General features: G+C 40.8%; 1 non-coding gene across 1 annotated transcript; it reads left to right on the top strand.

Moving 5' to 3' along the window:
- Positions 1-13,549: 13,549 nt before the first annotated feature.
- On the top strand, positions 13,550-13,691 carry LOC123394672. Its single transcript, XR_006609414.1, has one exon. It is a non-coding gene; the product is annotated as a U4 spliceosomal RNA (small nuclear RNA).
- The last annotated feature ends 13,811 nt before the right edge of the window (positions 13,692-27,502 follow it).

The following is a 27,502-nucleotide window of genomic DNA, read 5'->3' as shown; positions in this document are numbered from 1 at the left end:
GAGCAGGGTTTGAGTAACCAGGGCCACTGCACTTTGCCATCCTTGTAAACGCACTATAACCTTGCTCAAGATCTGAAGAACCACATTTCTTCATTGTCTGGGTTTTAGATGTTGTAGTTATTTCCTTCTTTTTGGATGGACTTGTCTGAGTTTTTTTGTTTTTTTGTTTTTGTTTTTGTTTTTTTAAGAGATTTTATTTATTTATTTGACAGAAAGAGAATACACAAGCAGGGGGAGCAGCAGACAGAGGGAGAGGGAGAAGCAGGCTCTCCACTGAGTAGGGAGCCCAATATGGGACCCAAACCCAGGACCCTGGGATCATGACCTGAGCCAGAGGCCGATGCCTAACCAACTGGGCCAACCAGGTGTCCCTAAGTTTTTTTTATGTTGCATTTTCTTTTGTTCATCTCAGTAGATTTCCTGGAGAAGCCCAGCTATCCATAATATACTTCAACTTTTACCAGAAATCTTAATAGCACTTTTTTCAAGTAAATTGCCAAGTGGCTGTTGCCTCTGCTGCCCTGGGATCTTTAGGGCTACTCTGTCCAGTACAGTAGCCCCTAGTGTACATATGGCTCTTAAGCTCTTAAAATATCAGTGATTCAGATAATAAAATCTCATTTTTCAGAGATATGCTTTAGCTGCATAAAGGAAAGAATGTAAAACACTTTCATAATTTTGTATATTAATACCATATTGGAATGATAATATTTTATAGATATTGGGTTAAATGAAATAGAGAATTAAAATTAATTTCACATGTTTCTTCTCCTTACTCTTTACAATGTGGCTACAGAATGTGTGAAATTATACCTGTGGCTCACATTATATTTTGATTGGATAGTGCTGCTTTAGGGGTCCCTTTCATGAAGTAGTGGTTTAAGCAAGACAGGGAGGCAGTATGGATCCACAAATAAATGACTTAATTACATTGGTGGTGAACATGCTGGAGGGGAAGAACAAGAGGCACAGGTGGTATGTTCAGGAACCTTGACAGGTAACCCACCATATTCCCTTGTCCACAATCAAAACTTTGCCCCTGGGGTGCATTCTTGTCTGCTTCTGCAAACACCACCAATAATCCATGCCAGTCTTCCCATGTTTTTTGTGCTCTGACTCACACAACTTTTTCCTCTTTCTTGTTCCTTTTCCCCCAAGTATCTTGCTGACCAAGTCATGTTTATTTATTGTTTTGATTCCATGCATTCTACATTTTACCAGCAGAACATAGCATTCAGAATATTCCCAAACATGTTGGCTTTCAACACAAGAGGGGTAGAAAGTCGATGGCAATATAAATGGAACAGAATGGTTATTAGTTGGTCACAGTTGAAGCAGGGTTATGGGTACAAGGGGGTTTATTATATTATTTGGACTGCTTTTGTATATGATGGAAAATTTCCTTAATAAAAAATTAGAAACAAATTCCCAAGTATGCATAATTAATACAAAATCATTTTTCATGGCTCAGAGAGTACACACGTAATTTACTCTAACAATTTCTCCCTTTTAAAATACAATCGATTTCCTCTGGGTCAGAACCCATTGGTAGGAAATAAGCAGACAAGATCTACTGCACAATGAAGGAAACAAGTAGAGCTTTCAATTTGGCTGAGAAGACAGGCTACGTTCATAGCAGGCAGTGTCTTTACAACTTGCAAGTTTCTAGTTTATATTTCTTAACAGGAAGGATTTGGTACAAAGTCCAAATTCAGGGATGCCTGGGTGGCTCAGGAGGTTAAGCTCAGGAGGTTAAGGAGACTTTGGCTCAGGTCATGATGCCAGCGTCCTGGGATCAAATCCCGTATTGGGCTCCCTGCTCAGCAGGAAACCTGCTTCTCCCTCTGCTTACCTCTCTCTCTCTCCCTGACAAATGAAAATCTTAAAACAAAACAAAAAAACCCAACCAAAGTCCAAATTCAATGATTAGAGCTTGGGCCCACAGGAAACTGACCTTATCAGTAACAGGTTTTTCAACAGCTGCTGTTTTCCTGTGAAAGTGTGTACACATAGCTCAGAAACCAGGACACCAAGTAGAAACCATGGATGAACTGGAAAGTGTCCTTTATTTTTTCTTGCAGCAATACTCAAAGATTGCTTGTCAGGCCCAGCAAAGAGTGTCAGGGGCCGCACTCTGGAGTTGGACTCCCCAGTTTCAAATCCTGGGTGACTTAGAATTATCTAAGCTTTTAATGTCTTTGTAGTTAAAAAAAAAATCAGCAAAATGGGAATAAAGCATATCTCAAAGGGTATTATAAGGATTAAATGACATCATGTGTGAAATATGCTTTTGATCACAGCTGGACCAAATGAAGGATCCAGTAAATGTCAGTAATTGTTTTATAGCTATTTATGTTTATTCTTAGTTGTTTGGAAAGTTTGCAGATTCTCTGGCTAATTAATATTCTGATTCATATATATGTGACATGAGAAATTACTAATTTTCAAACAATTAGATGACTGTCTTTTCTATGAGACTCAGCTCTTTGAGGATAGGATCGATGCATTATTCATCTCTGAATCCTTAGTGTTTAGCATAATATAGCTCATAATCTTTTTTAAAAGTCATATTGAATATTACATGTAACACACTGAACAGAATAAAAAACACTGAAAACTAAAAGCCTAAGCACTGCTCTTGTGGTTTTAAAAAGTTTAGGACATTGGTCTCTAAGCAATTTATAACATGAAATGCATTGGCTTTTGTGTTTCCCTTTCTCAGGCATCTTATTCAACAAATACTTATTAAGTGTTTCTTATAATGGGGGTATTGAATTGCATGCTGGATCTCTCATTAGGGAATAGGACAGACACAGTTCTTTAGTCCATCAATTGATTTCTAACAGGGGAGACGACTTCACATGACTACTTACAAAATTGTGTATGTATACCTGGAGGAGAAACATAGGATACCAACTGTGCAGACATGGGGTTTCGAGCCCCAGCGTCAGGGCTGCTCAGGAGTGATGTGCAGGGTGATAGCAGTAGACGTAGCAGCTGACCCTGAGCAACAAGGGCAAGAGAAGGGAAAGGACAGGCTTTCTGGACACTTGTAGATAGCCCAAGGTGAAGATTTCTGGAACATGAGGAGACAACTTAAAATGCTGGAGGAACTGAGAGGGGGCCGGTGTGACTGAGTCTGGAAAGGGGGAATAAAAAATTGTGATCTGTAGTCGAAGTCCACAGGGATCAGATTGTGAAGGAATTTAAATTTTATTCTGAATGCATGAAAAGATCCTTCTAAAAACCGATGACTTTGGGATTTGTTTTAAACAATCCGAGGACATTGAGCCAAGTTGGTGGAGTATATATGAAGGAAAATTGGCCATTCATTGATCACTGTTGAAGCTCAATGCCAGTTACATGATACTCTCTATTTTTGTGAATATTAAAATTGTCCACAATTAAAAAGAAAAAAAGAAGAAAAAATCCCTCCGGCTGCGATGAACAGAAAGGATTGTAGAGGGATCAGAACAGATGTGAGGACAACTGAGTTTGCTACAGACCAAGTAAAAGAGAAGATCTTGAACTGAGGTGATAATGGTAGGATTTGAGGGAAGTGGAAAGTTCTAGGGGTAATTGAGAACTTGCATAGATAGAATTTGGTGATTGATTAGATCTGAGGAAGAGGTCTTCCTCTTCCTGGAGACATCACCTTGTTGTCTGGCTTGAACAGTTAGGTGGAGAAACTCTCATGAGGATGAGTGACCTGCAAAGAGGGGGCTTCTGGTATAATCCTACTACTTCTTCCTGCTAACTCTGTCTACCACATCCAGGTTTAATGTAATTCAGCAAACATTTGTTGCATTCCTACCATGTGCTAGGTACTATATTGGGAGATATGGAGTGGGCTAAAGAGAAAGATACAGTTATAAATACAGTAGGGTACCATAAATTGTCTGTGATGAGAAGGATTTTAAATATATTAACCCAAAATTCTCACAGCTTCCCTGTAAAGTGCAGAGATGAGGAAATTGAGGTTCAGAGAGGTTATGCAACTTGCCCAAATTCATACCGCAGGTGCTGAAATGGAAGTCAAGGCAACTTTTTTGGCTCCAAAATCTTTGGTCTTTTCACTACCTAATACTGCCTCAAAAGAGTATTGAAAAGGCAGGTAAAGATGTTCCAAAGAAAATTCTACCCATTTCTCAAGTTGTTTTTCTCAGCTTTGTACTGAGGCTAAAAACCACAGCTCCATTATCTAAAGGGTTTCTAAAGTTAATACGCTGCCTAGAAATTAGTGCATGAAAATTCTGAGACAGGTCAAGCCAGGTCATCACTTTTATCATGAAGAGCCACAATCATCCCTTAGTCAAGTTAAACCATTTTTTCCCCAAATGATATCTTTAGCTCTTTGAATCAAATTATTGGAATAATGTTCTAGAGTTTTATTGTTTCTTCTCTGGAGGACAGGACCACTATTGTTTCAAGATGAGCATCAGTCAAGATATCCAGCACTTTCTCTTCTTGGCTGTGACTCCGGTGACCATAGAATATGATTATTTTGTCAAATATCTATATGCTTGCTTTTATTTATTTTTTAAATCTAGGCAATTTATTTTTTAAAAGATTTTATTTATATGAGAGAGAGGTTGAGAGAGAGAGGGAGGGAACACAAGAGTGGGGAGGGTCAGAGGGAGAAGCAGACTCTGAGCAGGCAGCCTGATGCAGGGCTCGATCCTGGGACTTGAGGTGTCACATGACATGAGCCAAAGGCAGACGCTTAACCAACTGAGCCACCCAGGCACCCCTAGGAAATTACGTAGGGAGTAAAATATGTCCAAATGTTAAGTTCCTTTCAGTGACACAAAGTGAAATGTGAGGACTGTTCTCTCCTTAACATTTTTAATTATGGACCATTTTAAACATGCAAAAAATAGGTTAGTATAATGAACCCCCATGTTCCCACCACCCAACTTCAGCAATTCTTAGCTCAGGCTTGTTTCATCACTACCTACCCACTTCCACCCACGTTTTGCTCAGAAGCGAATCCCAGACTTTGTATCATTTCATCTGTAAATATTTCAGTATATATTTCTAAAAGACAGGGACTCTTCAGGAGCTGAATATTTTGTCCAGCATTTCCTGAGACTAGTTTGGGGAGACATTTACCAAGGGCTCGCATGTTTCCCAGAAAGGGCCCGGGCAGTGCACTCATCTCACCTTCCGGTCCAGCCAACCAGGTGCCTGGCATCACATTCCTGTGAAGAGAGGGAAATGCCTCACAAAACAGAGTCTGTCGGCGACAGTTGATAGAACCAGAGAGAGAAATGCTAGAGGGACAGAGCCGTGCCTGCTGGAGCCTGGCAGAAGGGTGGCTAGGAAGACACAACAGGACGTCAGGAGAGTGATGACAGGGGGCCGCCCTTATGGCAGAAGGGTTTTGACAGAATAGCAAGGAAGGGATGGATATGAATATAGAACACAAGTGGTCCCTGTGCATGGGCGAGGGGGACAGGGAGCATGCTAGGGTCATAAAAGGACAATTGTGACCACTGGGGAACACTTGTGAGCTATCTAGGGACTCCTTGAACAAGAAGGAGGGATTTGGGGATTGGGGTCCAGGTAATTTTGGTGACTGGGTCTGCAGAAGACCATTTTGTTCCTCCCTATCTGCACTGTTGTTAGCCTAGAACGAGGAAAACCGTAGAGGGTTTCAAAAGCCAAGCATGAAGCCTTTTGTAATGCGGCTAAATTGTCCTATCAGAAGTCTAGGGTGGCTCTCAGCTTTTGGTTGCCGACCTGGTTGGTGTAGTTTTTAGAGCTACAGGGTTTTTTGTTTGTTTGTTTGTTTGTTTTATCAGAGGCTTGTCTGAGATCTCCCATCACTTGGGGGAGAAGGTGACTTCAAAACACCAAATCCTTCATGGGGCTTGTCAAGGCCCCTTGTTTTCCACCTGAAAATCACCTTCAAGGTCATGATGTGGTTTTCCCCTAAAAGTTGGGAAAGTTACTATTGCAGAGCAAGAGACCAGCTCTTTAAAGCCCCTGGCTCTGCAAAGCAGCGACAAAGGGGCGGGGGGCTTTAGGTAGCATGACTTCAATCCCAGCTGCCTCTTGGATGTTTGCATTTGCTGGCGGCAGCCCTGGAGTATCATCTCTGACTTATAAGAAACCAGCTTACTTGAGATCTAAGCTTCTCTCCAAAACAGCACTAAGGTGGCTACTGCTGGCCAACTAAGCTAGGAACCCTGCAGCTAGGAGGCTCTTCAAGCATTTTTGCTGTCCTTTGGGAGAAGTTTCAGAGCTGATGCTCTCAGGCCTCCACCTGAGTTGGGCAGCATGCCCTATGGGTCATCAATCATTTCTTCATTAATCGAGCACTTGCTATGTGCTCAGTACTGTGCTAATGCTTTGGGGGGTAGATGTATAATGCAAAATTATTGGCATAGGAGCTGGGAGACCCGGGTACCTTCCCTCTGGCTCCCCTTCACTCTCTATTAGCTAGCCACAGGACCTTTGCAAAGCCATTTAATCAAATGTTAAATATCTGTGCAACTGTTTCTTCATCTGTAAAATGAGAGGGGGCAGACTCCGTGCCTTTAAAAATCTTCTCTCATTCTAAAATCTAGATGCTAAGAAATAGAAAAATCATAACTAGATATTTATTTGGATGTCCACTAAGTGTAAGATACAGTGAAAATAGATTTCTTCAGTACTTTCATTAAAACATTAAGGAATACTGTTTTTGAGATTATAACATAAAAGGAACTTCCAAATTATGTGACTTTATTAACAACGTGTTCTACCCAGAAGAGACTTGACAAAGGAGTTAGGTGCCGTGTCATTCTAGAACCCCTGCTGTGGTAGAGGCTAGACCTGCAGGTCTCCATAGCCATCCCGCCCATGTCTTGCAAGTTGTGTCTGATGGATGATTCAGTCTTAGATCTCTGATTCATTTTTGAAAGGCAATAACCAACTGTATATGAGTGAAGCAAGAAGGTGAAACACTTTGGCACATGACATGGAAATGTCAAGAGATTGGCAGGGTTTGGCATAGTTTGATCCAGGAATTCAACGATGTCCCAGTTCTTGGCTTCTCTCCATTTCTCTTGTCCGCTCATCATCGTGTTGGCTTCATTCTCGGGCTCCATATGGTGGCAAGATGAATGCCAGGAGCTCCAGACCACCAGCCTATCTGGACTGATAGCTGCCACACAGGTCCTGGAATTCACTCTGATTAGACTAAGTTGGAAACAACTTAAAATAAGGAGCGACATTTGAGCTGGAACTTAAAGTGTTAGAACTTGTGAATTGTTGGTGGGATGGAGAAAATAGCCCAGGCAAAGGCAGAAAGATCTATGAGAGCTTGATGCATTTAGGGAAATCTGAAACTCCAGTTCATCAGAAGAATTTGTGGTGGTCACTGGGGAAATGAATAATGAGTGGTGTGCCCAATTTTTTAATCTTGAGCTTTAGACAGACTCTTTACTTGATCTCCACAGCTTTGACAAAAAATCTTTCCTTCTAGTCTACCTACCTCATCTGAATATTTTTAGAAGTTGAAAATGTCACCAAATAAACCACAAAAGCTTGATTGACAAAGATTCCACCTCCAGAGTTACCAAGTTATATTAAGTTCTTAAGAAAAGTAGCCCATGAGCTCTTATTTGCAGACCAAACCCTTGGTTCTTTCAGAAAGGATCAGTATCACTGGAAGTTTTGACTCTGTTGGAAGAAAGTGATCACAGGACCTGGGAGTGATGTTTGCCTTTAAACCCAGCAAGGGCCTGATTGTTTGTCTTGACTTTGGCTCCTGGAAGCAGGCCCTGAGACAAGGATTTGAGTGCCTGTAGTTTATCGGGCAGTGATAGCAAACATCAGCTGGAGAGTAGGAAAGTAAAACAAAGAAGATGTTAGGGGTTGAATTGTTTTCCACCAAAATTTGTGTTGAATTCCTAACCCCTGTGTGATGTTATTTGTGAATATGATATTCCACATCCTACACATAGGATAAAGTCATCTGAAGTGGGATGGGCCTTAATCCGCCATGACTGATGTTTTTGTTAAAAGGGGAAATTTGAACACAAACACACCCAGAGATAGAAAACCACACGAACATGAAAGCAGAGATCAGAGTGATACTTCTGTAAGACAAGGAACATTGTAGACTGCAAGCAAACCATCAGAAGCTAGCTTAATGGAATGGAACAGATTTTTTTCTCTGTTTGGGTGAAACCAAGATGGCCAGCACCTCGATCTGGACCTCCAGTCTCCAGAACTGTGAGATAATACATTTCTGTTATTGAAGCCCCCCAAGTCCGTACACCTTTGTTCTGGCCGTCCCAGCAAACTAATACAAAAGAGAAGGTGCCGATAAATGATATGCTGTCAAGCGAGTTACCAACATGCCCTAATGGGTCTTAATCTCAAATGGACAACTCTGCAAACAATGGGGAATGTGCATCGCAAAACTGTACTGCCTGACTCAGCAATAAAAAGGCAACTCAATTTAAAAATGGGCAAGGATAGGGGCGCCTGGGTGGCTCGGTGGCTTAAGCCTCTGCCTTCAGCTCGGGTCACGATCCCAGGGTCCTGGGATCGAGTCCCACATTGGGCTTTCTGCTCAGCGGGGAGCCTGCATCCCCCCCTCTCTCTGCCTGCCTCTCTGCCTACTTGTGATCTCTGTCTATCAAATAAATAAATAAATCTTTTAAAAAAAATTTGTTTTTAAATGGGCAAGGATAGATATTTATCCATATGTAAATAGCCAAAAGGTACAAGAAAGGATTTTAACATCTGACTTAGTCGTTTGAGCTGTTAAAACAGAATACCATAGACTGGATAGCTTAAGCAATAGACATTTATTTTTCACAGTTCTAGACGTTGGAAGTCCAAGATCAGGGTGCCGGCATGGTCAGGTTCTTGGAGAAGGTCTGGCTTGCAGATGTCTGTCTTCTGGTTGTATCCTCATATGGAGGAGAGAAAGAGGACTAGCTCTCTTCCTCTTCTAATGAAGAAACTAATCCCATCCTGACTCTCTAACCTCATGACCTACTTACCTCCCAACATCCCGACTTTTAAACACCATCACATTAGGTCTTCGATATATGAATTTTGGGGAACACAAACATTCAGTCTATAGCAACATCATAAAAAAATAGGGAATAATGGCTAATTATAAAAAAGATGGACAATAACAAGGCTTAATGAGGATATAGAGAAGTAGGAAACTTCATTCCTTACTGGTGAGATTGTGGTGCAGTCATTTTGAAAAACAGTTTTCCAGTTCCTCAAATACTTAAATATAGAGTTATCATATAACCCAGCAATTCCACTCTGAGGTATATATTCCAAGAGAAGTATATTCCAAGAGAATGGGACATACATATCCACAGAAAAACTTGTACACAAATGCTCATAGGAGCAAAATGAAACAGAAACAACGCAAAAGTCCATCAGTTGATGAATGCAAAAACAAAATGTGGTCTATCCATAAAATGGAATTTTACTCAGCAATAAAAAGGAATGAAGTACTGATACATGCTACAACATGAATGAATCTTGAACACATGTTAAATGACAGAAGCCAGTCACGAAAGACCACAATTACATGATTCCTTTTATTTGAAATCTCTAGAAAGACAAATCCATAGAGACAGAAGGTAGATCAGTGATCGTCAGGGGCTGGAGTGAGGGTGGAATGGGGAGTGGCTACCAATGGGCATAGGGTTTCTTTTCGGTGTGATGAAAACTTTCTAGTAGTGATGGTGGCACAGCTTTGTGAATATATAAAAACCACTGAATTGCACGCTTTAAAGTGTGAGTTTTAGCGGTGCCTGGGTGGCTCAGTCGTTAAGTGTCTGCCTTCTGCTCAGGTCATGATCTCAGGGTCCTGGGATGGAGCCCCACTGTGGGGCTCCCTGCTCAGTGGGGAGACTGCTTTTTCCTCTGCCTCCCCCTTTACTGCCTCTCTCCCTCAAATAAACAAATCTTTATAAAGTGTGAGTTTTATGGCATGTGAGAGAGAGTGGATCTTTAACAAAACTCTCCTGCCTTGGGATGAGGCAACTGTAACAGTTACCTCCCAGCCCCCAGCAGTCATTGTTGAAAGCCACTCCTGAAATGTGCTAATTCTCTGGAACTTGTAACCAGGTTTATATGTAGACCCCAGGACTCAGAGAGAGTCTTTGCAAATGTTGGGGTTTGGAAATTAGGGATAGATATTTTCAGGAACTCTCCGTTTCAAAAGGGTGGGGAATTCCCCAGGGCCTCAAGGAAATGCTCCTTGCTTTCTGGGGTTATGTGGTATTGACTTCTTACTGCTCTGGACTCCTAAAAGTCAGAGTAGTCCCTCAACTTGGAAGATGAAGCATCACATGGGGGTGGGGGTTTCCAAGAAGTGCTTAGGTCTTGGTTTGCTTTGAGATCAAGTTTGCTGTGGAGATCAAGTAAAGAGTCTGTCTAAAGCTCAAGATCACCCACTTCCGCGGCGAACACTGGAACTCAACTCTGGCTAGGATAGCTGTAATAAAACGGACGGCCCGTGACAAGTTATGAGAAGCAAATGCACCGAGAGGCATTGTCCGCGTGGCTCTGAGACTCCTGGGAGAAGCTAGAGCAGAAGAAGGCGCGCTGGCAGGACGGAGCAGAACCTGCGCTCTGGTTTCCCAGACCAGCACCTTCCGCAGTCCAAGCCTGAAACGCTTAGCATTTCACGTCCCAATGTCTGACAGGGAGGCGGGATTAGGGGGCTCCCTGAAGTCAAGTCCCACACTCCTGTCTTCTGCAAGTGTGCAGTTTCTTTAAAGTAAAGAGGATGCAAGATGGTGGGAAGGTGGCAGCCGACGCCGCCAGGGACATGGACAGTATCCCTATGGGCCGATGCAATTTATTTACTCACTCATTCATTCATTCATTCATTTATAAGTAGGCTCCTTGTCCAACAGGAGGCTTGAACTCAGAATGCTGAGATCAAGAGTCACATGCTCTACCGAATGAGCCAGCCTGGCGGCACCCCCCCACCTCCATGCAATTTAAACGGTAGTATTATTAAATGCAGCCACAGTCGGCGATCGTATCTGTGTCTCAAACAACTCACTGCTGAAGTTGCTGGGCAATTATATTTGCCAGACACGATGGGTCCACGGTGAGCAGGTAAATGATTTACACCCCAGAGACAATCTCCTCAAAGCTTTTGCCCTTCCTTTATTTTGTGCACACCTCCAGCTTGGGTTTTCTGGGTCTTATGCTGTCTGTTTTGTTTGTGAAGCCTTTTCTTCATCCCTTTTCTCACCACAGGGCTCGATGTGTCGCCAAACCCTCGTTTTCATCATCTTTGTCAAGGGCCTTTAAATGCTAAACTGCTCTGGAAGGGCAACCCTCACATTTTTTTTGGTCTCAGGGTTCCTTAAATAATCTTAAAAATGACTGAGGATGCGAGAAAAGCTTCTGTTTCTGTGGATCATTCACTGCACTGAACATTTGAAAAGCATAAATTAAAAAAATTAAAATTTAAAAAATCATTAATTAATTCTAAAACAACAGTGAAAGTGATTACAGATTAATTTAAATCACATAAAGATGTTTCCCGGGAATTAAAAATCAGTGCCATTTTTAACAAATCTCTTCAATGTCTGGCTTCATAGAAGAAAGTTGGAATCTCATATTTGCTTGTGCATTTATGTTCTGTTATATCACACTGGGAAACTCCACTGTACACTTGGAGAAAACGGGCATGGAAAGGCAAGAACATATTAGCATTATTATGAAAATAATTAGAACTTGCAGACCTCCTGCAGGGGGACAATCAGCAGTCCCCAGACCAGCTGTTGAGAACTACTGCCATTTTGGGTGTTCTTCATTCTTTGTGTGGATCTGTGCTTCCATCTGGCATCATTTTCCTTTTACATTTCTTGCAGTGTGGTCTATTGTAATGAATTCTTTCACCTTGTGTATGTTTGGAAAACGTATAGTTTGTTTTGGATCTTGAAAGTTTTTTTACTGGGGGAGGGTTAGAACTCTCTGTTGACAATGTTTTATTTCAGTTTTTTAATGGTGCTGCTCCACTGCCTTTTCACTTAAACTGTTTCTTTTTGTTATTGGGATATAATTATAATTAACATATAACATTGAAACAGTTTGAGATGTCAGCAGAATGATTCAATATTTGTATGAATTGCAAAAGAATCACCACAATAAGTCTCACTAACATCCATCACCACACATAGTAACATTTTTTCCTTGGGGTAAATTTAAATATACAATATAGTATTTTTAACTTTTGAATATACAAGATAATATTATTAACTATAGTCATCATACTGTACATTATATCCCTAGGACTTATTTGTTTGATAGCTGGTAGTTTGTACCTTTTGACCACCTTCATCCATTTCAACCACGCTCCACCATCTGCCTCTGGTAATGACAAAATCTATTCTCTGTGTCTGAGTTCAGGTTCTTATTTTATTTTTTTAGATTCCACATGTGAGATCATACAGAATTTGTCTTTCTCTGTCTGAGAAACTTATTTCATTTAGCATAATGTCCTCAAAGTTCATCCATATTGTGGCAAATGGCAGGTTTTCCTTTTTGATGGCCGAATAATATTCCATTGTATTTATATAGACCACATCTTCTTTATCCATTCATCCGTCGCTGGGCACTTAGGTTGCCTCCATGTCTTGGCTATATAAATAATGCCGCAAGGGAAGTGGGGGTGCAGATATCTTTTTCAAGTAAGTATATTCACTTCCTTCAGATAAATACCCAGGGGAGGAATTGCTAGGTCATATAGTAGTTGTATTTTTAATCTTTTGAGGAACTTTCATACCATTTTACGTGGTGGTAATACTAATTTTTATTCCCACCAACAGCACACCTGGGTTCCCTTTTCTCCACACCCTCATAAACACTTGTTATTTCTTGTCTTTTTGACTTTCTGACAGGTGTGAAGTGACATCTTACTGCAGTTTTGATTTGCATTTCCCTGATGACAGGTGTTGTGGAGCACCTTTTAAAGTACCTTTTGTTTTGTTTGTTTTCTTTTGTTTTATTGTTTTTTTTTCCCCAAATTTTAATATAAATTCTAGTTAGTTAATATACAGTGCTTCTTATACCTTTTGACCCTCCAGTTGTCTTCTTTGGAAAATTGCCTATTCAGGTCCTCTGCCCATTTAAAAAAAATCAGACTGATTTTTCGTTATTGAGTTGTATGAGCTTTTTACAAATTTTAGATATTAACCCTTTATCAGATACATAATATGCAAACATTTTCTTCCATCCAGGATGTTGCCTTTTCATCTCATTGGTGATTTTCCTTGCTGTGCAGAAGCTTTTTCCTTTGCCTTAGTCCTACTTAGTTGTTTTTATTTTTGTTGCCTTCACTTGCCTCTGATGAGAACTCCACTATCGCCTTTATTTTTGTTTCTCTGTATGTAATGTATTTTTTTTCTATTTCTGCGTTTAAGATTTTCTCTTTATCCCTGGTTTTGAGCATTTTGATTATGCTGTACCATGGTGTAGGTTTTTTTTTTTTTCTTCTTTTCATGTTTCTTGTGCTTGAGGTTTTTTGGGACTTTTTGCTGTAGGTTGAAAGTTTTCATCAAGCTTTGCGCAGTGGCAGTATCGTAGCCAATGAGGTTTATCCGAGGCGCGATTATTGCTAATTGAAAGTTTTCATCAAATTTGGAAAACATTGGTCGTTATTTCTTCCTATGTTCTTTCAGTTGTCCTCTCTCATATTTCAGGGATTCCAATTATACACATATTCAACTAAAGTTTTCCCACAGCTCACTAATGCACAGTTTATTTTTTATAACTTATTTTAAAGTGATTATAGCCTTAAGGAAATTGCAAAAGCATACATAGGGTTCTTTGTACTCTTATCCCACTTTCTCCTAAAGATATAACTGTAATGCAATATCAAATCAAGGAAAATAGCATTGGTACAAGTCTGTTAACTAGGCTATAGATCTTATTTGGTTTTCATCATTTAAAAAAAATTTTTTTTTAAGATTTTATTTATTTATTTGACAGAGAGAGAGAGAGAGAACACAAGCAGGGTGAGTGGGAGACAGAGAAGCAAGTGCCCCGCCGAGTAGGCAGCCCAATGCGGGGCTCGATCCCGGGACCCTGGGATCATGACCTGAGTTGAAAGCAGACGCTTAATGACTGAGCCACCCAGGTGCCCCGATTTTCATCATTTTTATCATATATCTGTGTTCATGTGTATAGTTCTTTTTTTTTTTTTTAGGTTTTATTTATTTATTTGGCAGACAGAAAGAACACAAGCAGGCAGAGTGGCAAGCAGAGCGAGAGGGAGAAGCAGACAGGGAGCCTGATGCAAGGTTCGATCCCATGACCCTGAGCAGATCAGGACCTGAGCTGAAGGCAGACACCTAACCACTGAGCCACCGAGGTACCCCTGTGTGTATAGTTCTGTGCAAATTTATTTTACACATAGATTCATATAACTACCACCACAATCAAGATATGAGACCATTTTATCAGCACAAAAGAACTCCTCTGTGCTACCCTATTATGTTTCGGTAACCATTAGTCCATTCTCCATGTGTATAGTTGTGCATTGTGAGAATATTATATAAAGAGAATCGTGAAGCATTTTTAAAATTTATGAGTGAAACTATCTGAACCTGGAATTTTCTTTATGGGAACTCAAGAAAAAAAAAAAAAAGAGAGAAGACACAAGTGACAAATACCAGATGCCTATGGACATTAAAGAGGTAGGGAATATTGTGAACAATTTTATGACAATAAGTTTGATAAATTGGGTGAAATAAAATTCCTTGATAATGTAATTTTCTGCCACATATTTTCTGTCCTGAGACAGTAGTCCTGAAATCTTTATATCTGTAGGACAGTCTTTTTCCTCCTATGAAGTCTAACAGTTTTTGCTTCATTTCTTTTGAAGCTTTTTTCTTAGGTGTATACATACTTAGGATTGTTATTTTTTTAAAAGACTTATTTATTTTGAGAGAGAGAGATAGTGCTCTTGTGAGAGCAGGGGGAGGGGCCAAAGGAGAGGGAAAGAAGCAGACTCCCTGGTGAGCACAGAGCCCAGAGCAGACTCCATCTCAAGACCCTGAGCTCACGACCTGCACTGAAAGCAAGAGCCAGATGCTTAACCGATAGAGCCACCCAGGCGCCTCCAGAAAAATTCTTGCTACAATGGCTAGCAAGTTCTCAGGAAATTATTATTCTAGCCAGGATCCACCCTCCATTAATAATGGTAGCTATGCTTCTCCAAGGTTACACTGGGAGATGAGGAAATGAAGTTGTACTTGGAGTCCTAGTCTGAGGGAAAACTCACACTCATCTGTGTCATCCTCTCTCCCCTCCAGGATGTGATTATTTGTTGGTGTGGAGAAGATGAAGGTATTGCTGCTATATGCAATATAGATTTCACAGTGTTGAAAAGTCCAATGCAGAAGACTACCTGTGAGGATTCCCTTTACATGAAGTTAGAAAGAGGCAAAACTAATCCATGGTGTCAAAAGTGAACACGGTGGGGAGAGGAGGAGTCAGGTGCTTGGGAAGTGCATGGGGAGCTTCTAGATGCAGGTGTTTGACTTCTTGGCCTGACTGATGTCATGCGGGTAAGTTTTCTTTGTAATGATTCACTGAGCCATACACTTAAGATTTGAACATTTTTCTTTAGGTATGAGAATTTGTTTTAAAATATTTGTTGTGCATGTATACATTTTGATTTTAATTATCCAGTTAAACTGTTCTAGCAACAGAACATTAAAAAGCAAAAAGAAGTGGGTCACACACAACATTTTTTCAAGACTTTATTTATTTATTTGAGAGAGAGGGAGAGAGAGAGAGAACAAGCAGACGGCTGGGGAGAGGGAGAAACAGACTCACTGCTGAGCAGGGAGCCCTATGTAGGGCTCAACCCCAGGACCTTGGGATCATGACTGATCTGAAGGCAGACGCTTAAACTGAATGAGCCACCCAGGTATCCCTGTCACACAAAATATTAAAGCAAACCACCTTCTCTAAATGCACAGTTCTTTGTTGCCTTCACCTGCAGGGGGATCTTATGTTGCTCTAGGAGGAACTAAATTTTCAAGCACAAATGTATTTGGAAAAAAATTCCCATAATTACATGTCGTATTAAGAAAAACAAAATCCATTTCTTGCTCTACTGCAATAGGGTGTTAATGGATGGTTAGTGAGCAAATGTAAAATTTTACAGTTCTGCTAGTAGCTGGGAAGTTCTCAGCTGGTTAGGAGTGGAAAGAACCAAATTTCTTCTAGATCTCAAGGGAAATTTGGGGGCAACTTACTTTAGAAATGAAAGGTGAATGAAGAAAAAGACAAGGGAATCTCAAGCAAACAAAACACAAAACCAGCTATTTGCAGACAGAAAATATCTCCTAGGAGGTTATGATCCCTTCCTGAAGTCATTTTATGAGGGTGCAACTGGCCTGGATCGTGATTGATATATTCAGCTATACATCCCCTCAACCGCCTCTCACCAAAATGACTAGGAGGAGGAACACTTAACAGAGGAAAAATTCAGAGACTATGCCCTCTCCTACAGAACTATTGGATATGGACATAAACAGTTGGAAAGGGAATTCAGGGTAACAATTATCAGGCAATGCCTAGTTTGGAGAAAACCATTAGTGACAACATAGAATCTCTAAGGGCAGAAGTGAAAGTCACCTGGGAAGATGTTAAAAATATTATCAATGAGATCCAATTAATCGAAATACGCTAACAGCTAGGGTAAGTGAGGCAGAAATTAGAATTATTGATCTAGAGGACAAACTGATAAAAAGGCTCAGGAGAAGGTATGGAAGAAACAACTTAGAAAACCATGAAAACAGGGTGCCTGGGTGGCTCAGTGGGTTAAGCCTCTGCCTTCGGCTCAGGTCATGATCTCAGGGTCCTGGGATCGAGGCCCGCATCGGGCTCTCTGCTCAGTGGGGAGCTTGCTTCCCTCTCTCTCTCTGCCTGCCTCTCTGCCTACTTGTGATCTCTCTCTGTCAAATAAATAAATAAAATCTTAAAAAAAAGAAAGAAAGAAAACCATGAAAACAGAATTACAGAAATAAATGATGCCATGAAACATTCCAGTGTCAAAATTATTTGGATCCCTGAGTGGGTGGAGAAAGAGAGAAGACTAGAAGACATTGTTGAATAAATTCTAGGTGAAAATTTCCCCAATCTGGGTAACAAAACAAGTGTTTGTATCCTAGAGGCAGAAAGGACACCCCCAAAGATCAGCGAATCTAGAAAGACCACCAGACGCTTGACTGTGGAATTCATGAATCATAATTTTAGACAAGAGTTCCTAAGGGCAGCTAATGGGAAGAGATTCTTAATATACAGAGGAAGGTCCATCAGAATAACATCAGGCTTGTCCACAGAAACCTGGAAGCCAGAAAGGGCTGCAAGACATATTCAGGGCACTAAATGAGAAGAACATGCAGCCAAGAATACTTAATCCAGCAAGGATGACATTCAAAATGGATGGAGAGATAAAGAGCTTCCAAGACCAGCAAGGATTAAAAGAGTATGTGACCACCAAGCTGGCACTATAAGAAATATTAAAGGGGGTTCTATAACAGAAGGAAGAACCCGAGAGTGACATAGAATAGAAATTTATAATCTCTAGAAATAAGAACTTCACAGGCAACATGATGTCAATAAAAACTTATCTTTCAATAATCACTCTCAATGTGAATGGCCTAAATGCTCCCATAAAATGGCTCAGGGTTGCAGATTGGATAATCGATATGCTGTTTACAAGAGACACATTTGGAGCCTAAAGATACATCCAGACTGAAAGTGAAGGGATGGAGAAGCATCTTTCATGCCAATGGCCCTCTAAAGAAAGCTGGGGTAGCAATTCTCATATCAGATAAATTAGATTTTAAGCTAAAGACTGTAGTCAGAGATACAGAAGGACACTACATCATTCTTAAAGGGCTTATCCACCAAGCGGTTTTAATAATTGTAAATATGTATGCCCCCAATATGGGAGCAGCCAACTACATAAGCCAACTGTTAATCAAAATAAGGAGTCATATTTAATGAATACATTAATTGTAGGGGATCTTAACATGCCACTCTAGACAGATCATGCAAGTAATAGACAGACCATCCAAGCAGAATCAATAAAGAAATAAGAGCTGAATGACACATTGGACCAGATGGACCTCATCGATATATACAGAAAATGTCACCCTAAAACAACAGAATACTCATTCTTCTCAAGTGCACATGGAACCTTCTCCAGAATAGACCACACAATGGGTCATAAATCAGGGCTCAATTGACACCACAGGTCTCAAACCGAGACCACAATGCTTTGAAACTGGAACTCAACCACAAGAAAAAGTATGAAAGGAATTCAAATACTTGGGAGTTAAAGACCACCCTGCTTAAGAATGTTTGGATCAACCAGGAAATCAAAGAAGAACTTTAACAATTCAATGAGAATGAAGACATATTGGTCCAAAACCTATGGAATATAGCAAAGGCGATCCTAAGGGGGAAATACATAGCCGTCCAAGCCTCATTCAAAAAAATTGAAAAATCCCGAATACACAAGCTCTCTTTACACCTTAAAGAACTGGAAAATCAACAACAAATTAAGCCAACCTCACACACAAGAAAGGAAATAATAAAGATTAGAGCAGAGATCAATGAGTTAGAAACTAGATATACAGTAGAACACATCAACGAAACTAGAAGCTGTTTCTTTGAAAGAATCAATAAGGGCGCCTGGGTGGCTCAGTGGGTTAAGCCGCTGCCTTCGGCTCAGGTCTGGTCTCAGGGTTCTGGGATCGAGTCCCGCATCGGGCTCTCTGCTCAGCAGGGAGCCTGCTTCCTCCTCTCTCTCTCTCTGCCTGCCTCTCTGCCTACTTGTGATCTCTGTCTGTCAAATAAATAAATAAAATCTTAAAAAAAAAAAAGAATCAATAAGATTGATAAACCACTGACCAAATTAATCCAAAAGAAAAGAGAGGACCCAAATTGATAACATTATGAATGAAAGGGAAGAGATCATGACTAACACCAAGGAAATAGAAACAATCATCAGAAATTATTATCAACAGTTATATGCCAATAAATTAAGCAACCTAGAAGAAATAGATCCATTCCTAGAAACCTATAAACTTCCAAGACTGAAACAGGAAGAAACTGACAACCTGAATAGACCAATATCTAGTAACGAGATTGAAGCAGTGATAAAAACCTCCCAAAAAACCAGAGCCCAGGACCTGATGGATTCCCTGGAGAATTCTACCAAACATTCAAAGAAGAAATAATACCTATTCTCCAGGAGCTGTTTCAAAAAATAGAAACAGAAGGAGAACTTCCAGACTCTTTCTAGGAAGCCAGCATTACCCTGATCTCCAAACCAGGCAAAGACCCCATCAAAAGAAGAATTTCAGACCAATATCCCTGATGAATATGGATGCCAAGATTCTCAACAAGATCCTAGCTAATAGGATCCAACAGTACATTAAAAAGATTATCCACCATGACCAGGTGGGATTTATCCCTGGGATGCAAGGTTGGTTCAACATTCGCAAATCAATGTGATAGAATAAATCAATAAGAGAAGAGAGAAGAACCACATGGTCCTCTCAATTGATGCAGAAAAAGCATCTGACAAAATACAACATCTGTTCCTGATTAAAACTCTTTAAAGTATAGGAATAGAGAGAACATGCCTCAACTTCATAAAACCCATCTATGAAAAACCCACAGCAAATATCATTCTCAATGGGGAAAAGCTGACAACCTTCCGTTTGAGATCAGGAAGACAACAAGGATGCCCACTCTCAACACTCTTGTTCAACGTAGTACTAGCAGTCCTAGCAATAGCAATCAGACAACAAAAAGAAATAAAAGGTATTCAAATTGGCAAAGAAGTCAAATTCTCTTTCTTCGCAGATGACATGATACTTTATATGGAAAACCCAAAAGACTCCACCCCCAAACTACTAGAACTCATACATCAATTCAGTAATGTGGCAGGATACAAAATCAATGCACAAAATCAGTTGCTTTCTTATACATTAGCAATGAAAATATAGAAAGGGAAATGAGAGAATTGATTCCATTTCACATAGCACTGAGAACCATAAGATACCTGGGAATAAACCTAACTAAAGAGGTAAAGGATCTGTACTCGAGGAACTACAGAAGACTCATGAAAGAAATGGAAGAAGACACAAAAAGATGGAGGAGCATTCCACACTCATAGATTGGAAGAATAAACATTATTAAAATGTCTATACTGCCCAGAACAATCTATACTTTCAATGCCATCCCACTCAAAATTCCACTGGCATTGTTCAAAGGGCTGGAACAAACAATCCTAAAATTTTTTTGGAACCAGAAGGGACCCCGAATTGCTAAGGCAATGTTGAAAAAGGGGTGGGGGTTGCGTGAGCCTGGTGGTGGGTATTAAGGTGGGCACCTATTGCATGGAGCACTGGGTGTGCTGCATAAACAATGAATCTTGGAACACTGAAAAAATAAAATAAAATTAAAAATAAAAATAAAAATAAAAAAAATATTAAAGTGGAAAAAAAATTCAACAGGAAGGAAGTGGAATTGTTCTCAGCAGCCTAGAACAATGTCTTTGGTTGCTTCCTCTTTGTAACATGGTGGATGGGGGTAGGGGGAGAAAAAAGAACATCCTGGTGGATTTCATTTTAGGCAGATTTAACCTGAGCCATGATAAGTGAAGAGATACTTCAGAGAGAAATGGAATGTTTAGATGAATATTATCCTAGTGTTATGGCTTGGTGCTGGAAGTCTCTATCACAGAGGCCTGAAGAGTTATCCTTTTGTCCCTTCCCTTTCTACTCCAACACTTAGTGGCTATTTTTCACTTGGACTTGTAACCTCCTGGAGGGTCATATTTTCAGGTTTGGAAAGCAGCTGTTGATGGCAAAAAAGAAACAGAGAATGAGTGATGGCAGCTGTATCATCCTTGCTGGCTGGACGAACATGATCTCATTGGTCTTCTCTTTGCCTCCCCAATCTCGCCTTCTGGTTCTCTCTAAGTCCACAGCATCGGTGTTTTGTCTCTAGGGCACATGGGGTTTGGCTTTGTAGTTGCCCTATTCCCCTCCAGGCTGGAAACTTTGCAGTGGCTGAGACTGTAGCTCTTTGGGTAGAAATGGATCTCCTATCCCTTATCTGTTCTTGCATGGTTGTGAGCCCCTTCTCTGGACTCAGCTGCCTGGGGGCAGAAGCTGCAGGTCCCTTGTGTTTTATTTTCATTGTTCAGTACCTACCAGGGGTTCAGAATGTGTTCACTGGCTGAATGATGAGAAGAAGGGATGGTGGATCAGGGTCTTTCAGTTTCAAGATTCTTCAGATGACCTGCCTCCCGAGTCTTGCAGGAAACTCTCACAGCCCCTGAAAAAGGAGTCTCCACCGCATTCCTCCTGTCCCTGCTGATCACCACACTCCTTTCCATCTGGGTAGGGCAGAAGAATGTGAGGTGGCGATGGGCCAAAGATTGGAACTTATTTCCCAGGGGTTAATTTCCCTGCTATAGGGAACTCATCTACTTATAATTGTGGCTTTACATTGATGGAACCTTTAAAACAAACATTCTATACTTCCTGCTAAGACAGTGATTTAGTAAGTCCTTTTGGCTGGAAACTGAGGGAAGTACTAGACATCTTCAGAGTCCTTCCATATGCTGTTCTAAAGAAGTAAAATTTGCAACCAGACCTTTGGGAAGAGACCAAGTTGTGGGTAGGATGGAAGAAGAGGTAGAAGAAAGTGCATAGGAATTTGAGAAATGGAAAACTCTGGGTGTTCTTTTATTAAACTTCAGTAAGATAAAATGTTATTAAGGATAGGAGTTTCAATTTTGTAAACCTTGAAGACTATATGCAGCTGAAGAGTGGGGACAGAGCTATCACCTGTCTTCCTTTCTGTGATGCCAGTAGCTCTTTACAGTTGTGAAGTCTGTCGGATATTGAATAGACTCCAAATGTGCAGACCACTTTCTATGTACACACTGCTTTCTCTCAGTTTTAGACTACTTTGCTTGTTATTGATTTTACTTCTTCTTTCCTGCAAAGTCTCATCATTGGAAGAGATGAGGGTGTATATTTGAAGATATGGGAAAGCTAATGATGAAATCTTCTGATCCCGTCTTACATTGATCATCAAATGCCCTGCAATGTGGAAATCCTTATCTGTAGCATGCGTTTGGCATACACCTAGTCTAAGGTTAACATTAAGTTTGCATTTTGAAGTTTGAAGGTGATGAACAAGAATATGATTCAAAATCACAAGCTGATCAGTGATTTGTTTTTCTGGAAAAATGTTAAGTCTCTGGTTTCACACATGTTCCTTTTTCCAGATCATTGATATGGTATGATCTCATTTGCTTAATACCTTTTCCTACTTCCATGAACATGCTGACACATGTCACACACATAAGGGTTTAGAAAGATGTATATGAGTTTCAACAGTGATAGTCCCTGGAGGTAGGTTTGGGGGTTTTCTGTTTCCTTATTTTTGCTCTTGAGTATTTTTTGCGTTTTCTATAATACAAAAAAATCTCAAGTTATTTTGAAACAAGAGGGGAGTTATGGTTAGAACATGAAAATCTGAGGATTCTTAGAAGTATTCAGAGAAGATGATGGCCACTCCAATAGCCACATCATTCTCCTTCCCTCTGGACATTCCCCTCATCAGCCCATTTCCAGTGGTCAGTACCATCCAAGATGCAAATTTGATGGTGTCACTTCCTTGCATTGAGTCAATCCCCTCCAAAGGGATGTCAGTATCACTGTCCAAACTTACTGTCCTGTGTAGGTTGGTCACCTTTCAGTTCCAAGTGACAGAACCCTCACTCAAAGTAGCTTAAGCGAAAATGAGGAATTTTTTTTACTCATGTAACTGAAGAGTCCAAGGTTGGCTTTAGGCAGGGCTAGATCTAAGAATTCAAAGGTGGCATTGATAAAGTCCTCCTTTTTCTCATGTTTGTTTTGTTTCTAGACAAGCTCTATGTGAAGGCAACATAGCCACTGATAGCCACTGACAACCCATGGTCCTTCAAACTCGGATCCAGAGGAAGGGAGAGGCCCAGGGTTGGCCTGGGTCACATGGTCTTCCTTGGCCCGTCACTCCAGAACTGAATGAGGAGTACAACAGTGGAGAATGGGTATTTTCAAAAGGAAAGGATTTGAGGCAAACCATGACCTCTTCCCTCTCCAGACTCCTCTCTCTCTCTCTCTCTTTTGGTTCTGCCAAGACCTTTACTGGATGATTTCTCCCAGAATGGGAGCACACATGCTCACGTGGTGGTGGTCAGGCATTGCTCGCCGCTCTTCTGCCTCAATGGATTGCACCCTGGGCCTGACCCTGCCTGCCTGTGTTCAGCAGGCAATGGAAGGCTCCAGCATGGTCACTTCTCCAGGCGGCGAGACTCGAGCAGCTTCTTGATCAGGTCAGCGTGGGCCAGCAGCATGCAGCCCCTGCAGTAGCCGTTCAGGCCCCGTGCCTCCAGGGCAGCCTCCTAGAGGTACGGGCCTGCAACACCCCAGGTAGGCCTCCCAGTTGTTGCTGGCAATCATGCCACAGAGGAAGCAGCATGACCATGGTGGCAGCAGACTTGTTCCCGGGGCTCCGAGGCTTTGCGACCATCAGGCACACTCCATGATTCTCCAGACTCATCTCTCTCCCAGCTGCACCTGGACTGTTTTCAGTTCCAGGAACATGGCAGACTTATTTCATTGTCTTTTATTTTGTGCATCTCGTTGTAGTGACCGCAGATAGCCTTTGTCTCTTATTTACATACTGCCAACTCATCCTTCAAGCTTTTCCTGACCTTCCCTATCTGGGCTGGATGTACACTTATGTGATCCCACAAGCATGTCATTGATACTCTTGCCATCACACTGCACTCTGCTGCAAGTACTTGTTTACATAAGCACTTGTCTTTCCCTCACTGAACTAACTCCTTGAGTTTGGTGATTGCACAATGAATGTCCCACAAATATTTACTGAATGATTGGAAGATAACCTCAGCATGGATAAGAGTGTGCCCTGCTTTGCCCGTTAATAAAGTTCCTACAAAAAATGAATTTTTAAAAATATTTTACTTTTTTAAAAAAAGTTTTTAAAAATTTTTTATTAACATATAATGTATTGGGGCACCTGGGTGGCTCAGTGGGTTAAAGCCTCTGCCTTCAGCTCAGGTCATGATCCCAGGGTCCTGGGATCGAGCCGCATCAGGCTCTCTGCTCAGCGGGGAGCCTGCTTCCCTTCCTCTCTTTGCCTGCCTCTCTGCCTACTTGTGATTTCTGTCAAATAAATAAATAAAATCTTTTAAAAAACAAAACAAACAAACAAAAAAATATAATGTATTATTGGCCCCAGGGGTACAGGTCTGTGAATCATCAAGTTTACACAATTCACAGCACTCACCATAGCACATACCCTTCCCAATGTCCATCACCCAGCCACCCCCATCCCTCCCACTCCCCTCCACTCCAGCAACCCTCAGTTTGTTTCCTGAGATTGAGAGTCTCTTATAGTTTGTCTCCCTCCCGATCTCATCTTGTTTCATTTTTTTCCTCCCTACCCCCACGACCCCCCACCCTGCCTATCAAATTCCTCATTATCAGAGAGATCATATGACAATTATCTAAAAAGTTTCTTTTTTTTTTAAAGTAATCTCTACACCCAACGTGGAGATTAAACTCACAAGTCCAAGATCAAGAGTCGTACACTCTACTAACTGAGCCAGCCGGGGCCCCCAAGGTATAAGCTATTTTAAATAAAACCTCACACATGTTACATATGTATTAATGAGGTAGACATGAGATGTGACTAAGATTAAACACCAAATTATGCTAAATTAAATAGCATTTGATTATGATGGCCTTCGAATATAATGGTATAGTTTTATTTGAAATATTGCCACCAATATCTTGTTAGCTAGGTTAGGAACTCTCAACCTGGAGTCACAGACCTACAAGAGATTTAAGGGCAGAATTCAGAGGATATGTGCACTTGCATGGGAATAAAAATTATTTTCTGTAAACTGTAAATGGAATTTAGTATTCCCTTTGATTATAATAAATGCAAAAATGCAGAACTGTATCAGGCCAGTGACTATGACTAGTCAATAACAGAAAGCAGGTATTTTCATATCTCATTAGTTGTTTCAGAGATCTCCATATAGTATTCATGCTACTTCGCTATCAGAGCAGTTATTAAGCCTCCTGCTAGATTTGGTTATTAAGTGAACACATTTTTTACTGTATCACACATATATTTTGATAACTTACAGTTCAATATAATTGGTTTTCTTTGTAATCCCATGTATTTCATTTTCTGCACTTAAACACATTTTTCTGAAAAAGGGTCCATAGTACAAAACCTGAATGGATCTTGGCATTCACTTTAAATGAAATGAGAACAAAGTATGGTGATCTGACTCCAGAGAAACTTAGCCCTCCTGCCCTCTCTGCTGCTGGGTTAAGAATAGAGATTACAGGCCTTTTGGACAATTCCAAAACTACAGATCTAAGAAAAGATGTCCTTTCTCAGACTGAAAATCTATTTGGATGGGAAAGCTGTGTGACTTATTTAAGTTTCAAAGGGTTCCCAGGGTAGGCTGAAAGAGTGGAGTAAATGCAGTTAGACCTACTCATAAGCTCACAACTAAATCCTGCAGACATTGGCTTAAGAGCTTGTCCAAGAAAACAAATTCATTTCTTTATGTAGTATCTGCATAGGTATCTACTAACAAAAGGGTTTGGGTTATCAAAACTGTTAGGACATACTCCGTAAAGTTGTGAGATCCTTTCAAGGACTGTCAGAGGTAAACTCTTTGGAGTATTTTCTCTAGGAATTCCTCTTTGGTTTCTTGGTTTTGGTTCCAACAGGAAGCAGATGGTCCTTAAATTAAGATACTCTGAGGAGATACTGTGCAAAGCTATGGGTCCAGAGAGCCAGAACAGGAAGCGCACTAGCTTTAGCAACCCCAGGTTAGGGGCAGCAGAGGTGACATGACATGGCCAGAAGGGAAAAGAACAGGGAGTGGCAATTCAAAGGAAACTAGTGAAGAGAAGTTTGGAAGAAGTTATGACAGAGCCAAAAGAATTGACACCCTGATCATCTGTCTATCTCTGACAAGGACACTCCTTGGCAAAACCCATTCAGAAGCCCCGAGGCAAGGGAGCTCACTGCTGTGGTCCATTCATTAGCTTTATGGGAAAAGAGGGTGAAGAAAAGATAGAGGGGGAGAGATGTCCACCACGTATGACCAGTCTCTACCAGAACACATATCACACTATTTGATGGTCCAAGGGGGCACATCTGCAATTTTCAAATTCATGGCTGTGCCTAATAAAATTCTGGCACACAAACAGTTAGGAACCAAGTATTTACTGTTAGACTTTGAACATTTAAAGTATTATGGAGGGGAGAGCACCTGGGTGGCTCACTTGGTTAGGCTTCCAACTCTTGATTTCGGCTCAGGTCATGATCTCAGGTCATGAGATCAAGCCCCATGTTGGGCTCCATGCTCAGTGGGAGTCTGCTTGACATTCTCTCCTTCTGGTCCAACTTTCGCATGCTCTCTTTAAAATAAATAAATCGTAAAAAAAAAAAAGAGTCACAGAGGGGCAACTGGCTGGCTCTGTCAGTGGATTGTGCAACTCTTGATCTTGGGGTTGTGGGTCTGAACCCCATGCTGGGTGGAGAAATTATAAATATATAAGATCTTAAAAAAAAGTTACAGAAATATGGGAACACGATTCAGCAATATTCTGTAGATCAGGCAGATAGATATCATAGCTTTGTAATACAGTTAAGGACGATTGAGCCTCATTATACATGGGTTCTGTATTTGTATGTTTGCCTATTCTTTAAAACTTTCCTGGTACTTTCATGGTTACCTGTGGAGTGAAAATTTTGACTTGCTCAATGTGTATGTTCCCACTTGAGGCTGAGCAGGGTACCTCAGCACTCATATTGTAAATGAGCATCCTTTGCTCTAGTTAGTACGTTTTTTGCATCTTTGTCCTTTCTTTGATGATTTCCCTGTTTAAAATGGCCCTCAGATGTAGTGCTGAAGGGCTGACTAATGTTCCTAATAGGTACAAGAAGGCTGTGACGTGCCTCATGGAGAAAATAACCTGTGTAAGACAAGCTTTAGTCAAGTGTCAAGTTACAGGGCTGTTGACCACACAAGTTTAATGTTTGTAAGTCAACAAAACACAAAGACACCTGAAACAAGCTTAGGTATTGATTAGTTGATAAAAATGTGACCAGAGGCTTGCAGAACAATAGCCCGTATTTCCCCTAGGAGCAATGGTTTAGCATTAATTCTGTGTTAGTGGCGACCACAGAATAGTTCTGCCAAGAAGAACAATAAACTGTACTTGTTTTCCAGTTCCTAATAAAGATTCAAGTAAGAAAATTCAATTTATGAAAGACATGATTTTTTTTATGGCAGCAGCTAATTGGTACTTACAATGTAAAACCAAAAAAGGGAGAAACATTAAAATCCATCACCACTGCA

This window comes from Mustela putorius, unplaced genomic scaffold (genome assembly GCF_011764305.1).
Source record: "Mustela putorius furo isolate JIRA1106 unplaced genomic scaffold, ASM1176430v1.1 tig00003834_pilon_pilon_pilon, whole genome shotgun sequence".
Taxonomy (NCBI): domain Eukaryota; kingdom Metazoa; phylum Chordata; class Mammalia; order Carnivora; family Mustelidae; genus Mustela; species Mustela putorius.
This window is presented reverse-complemented; position numbering and strand designations above follow the sequence as displayed.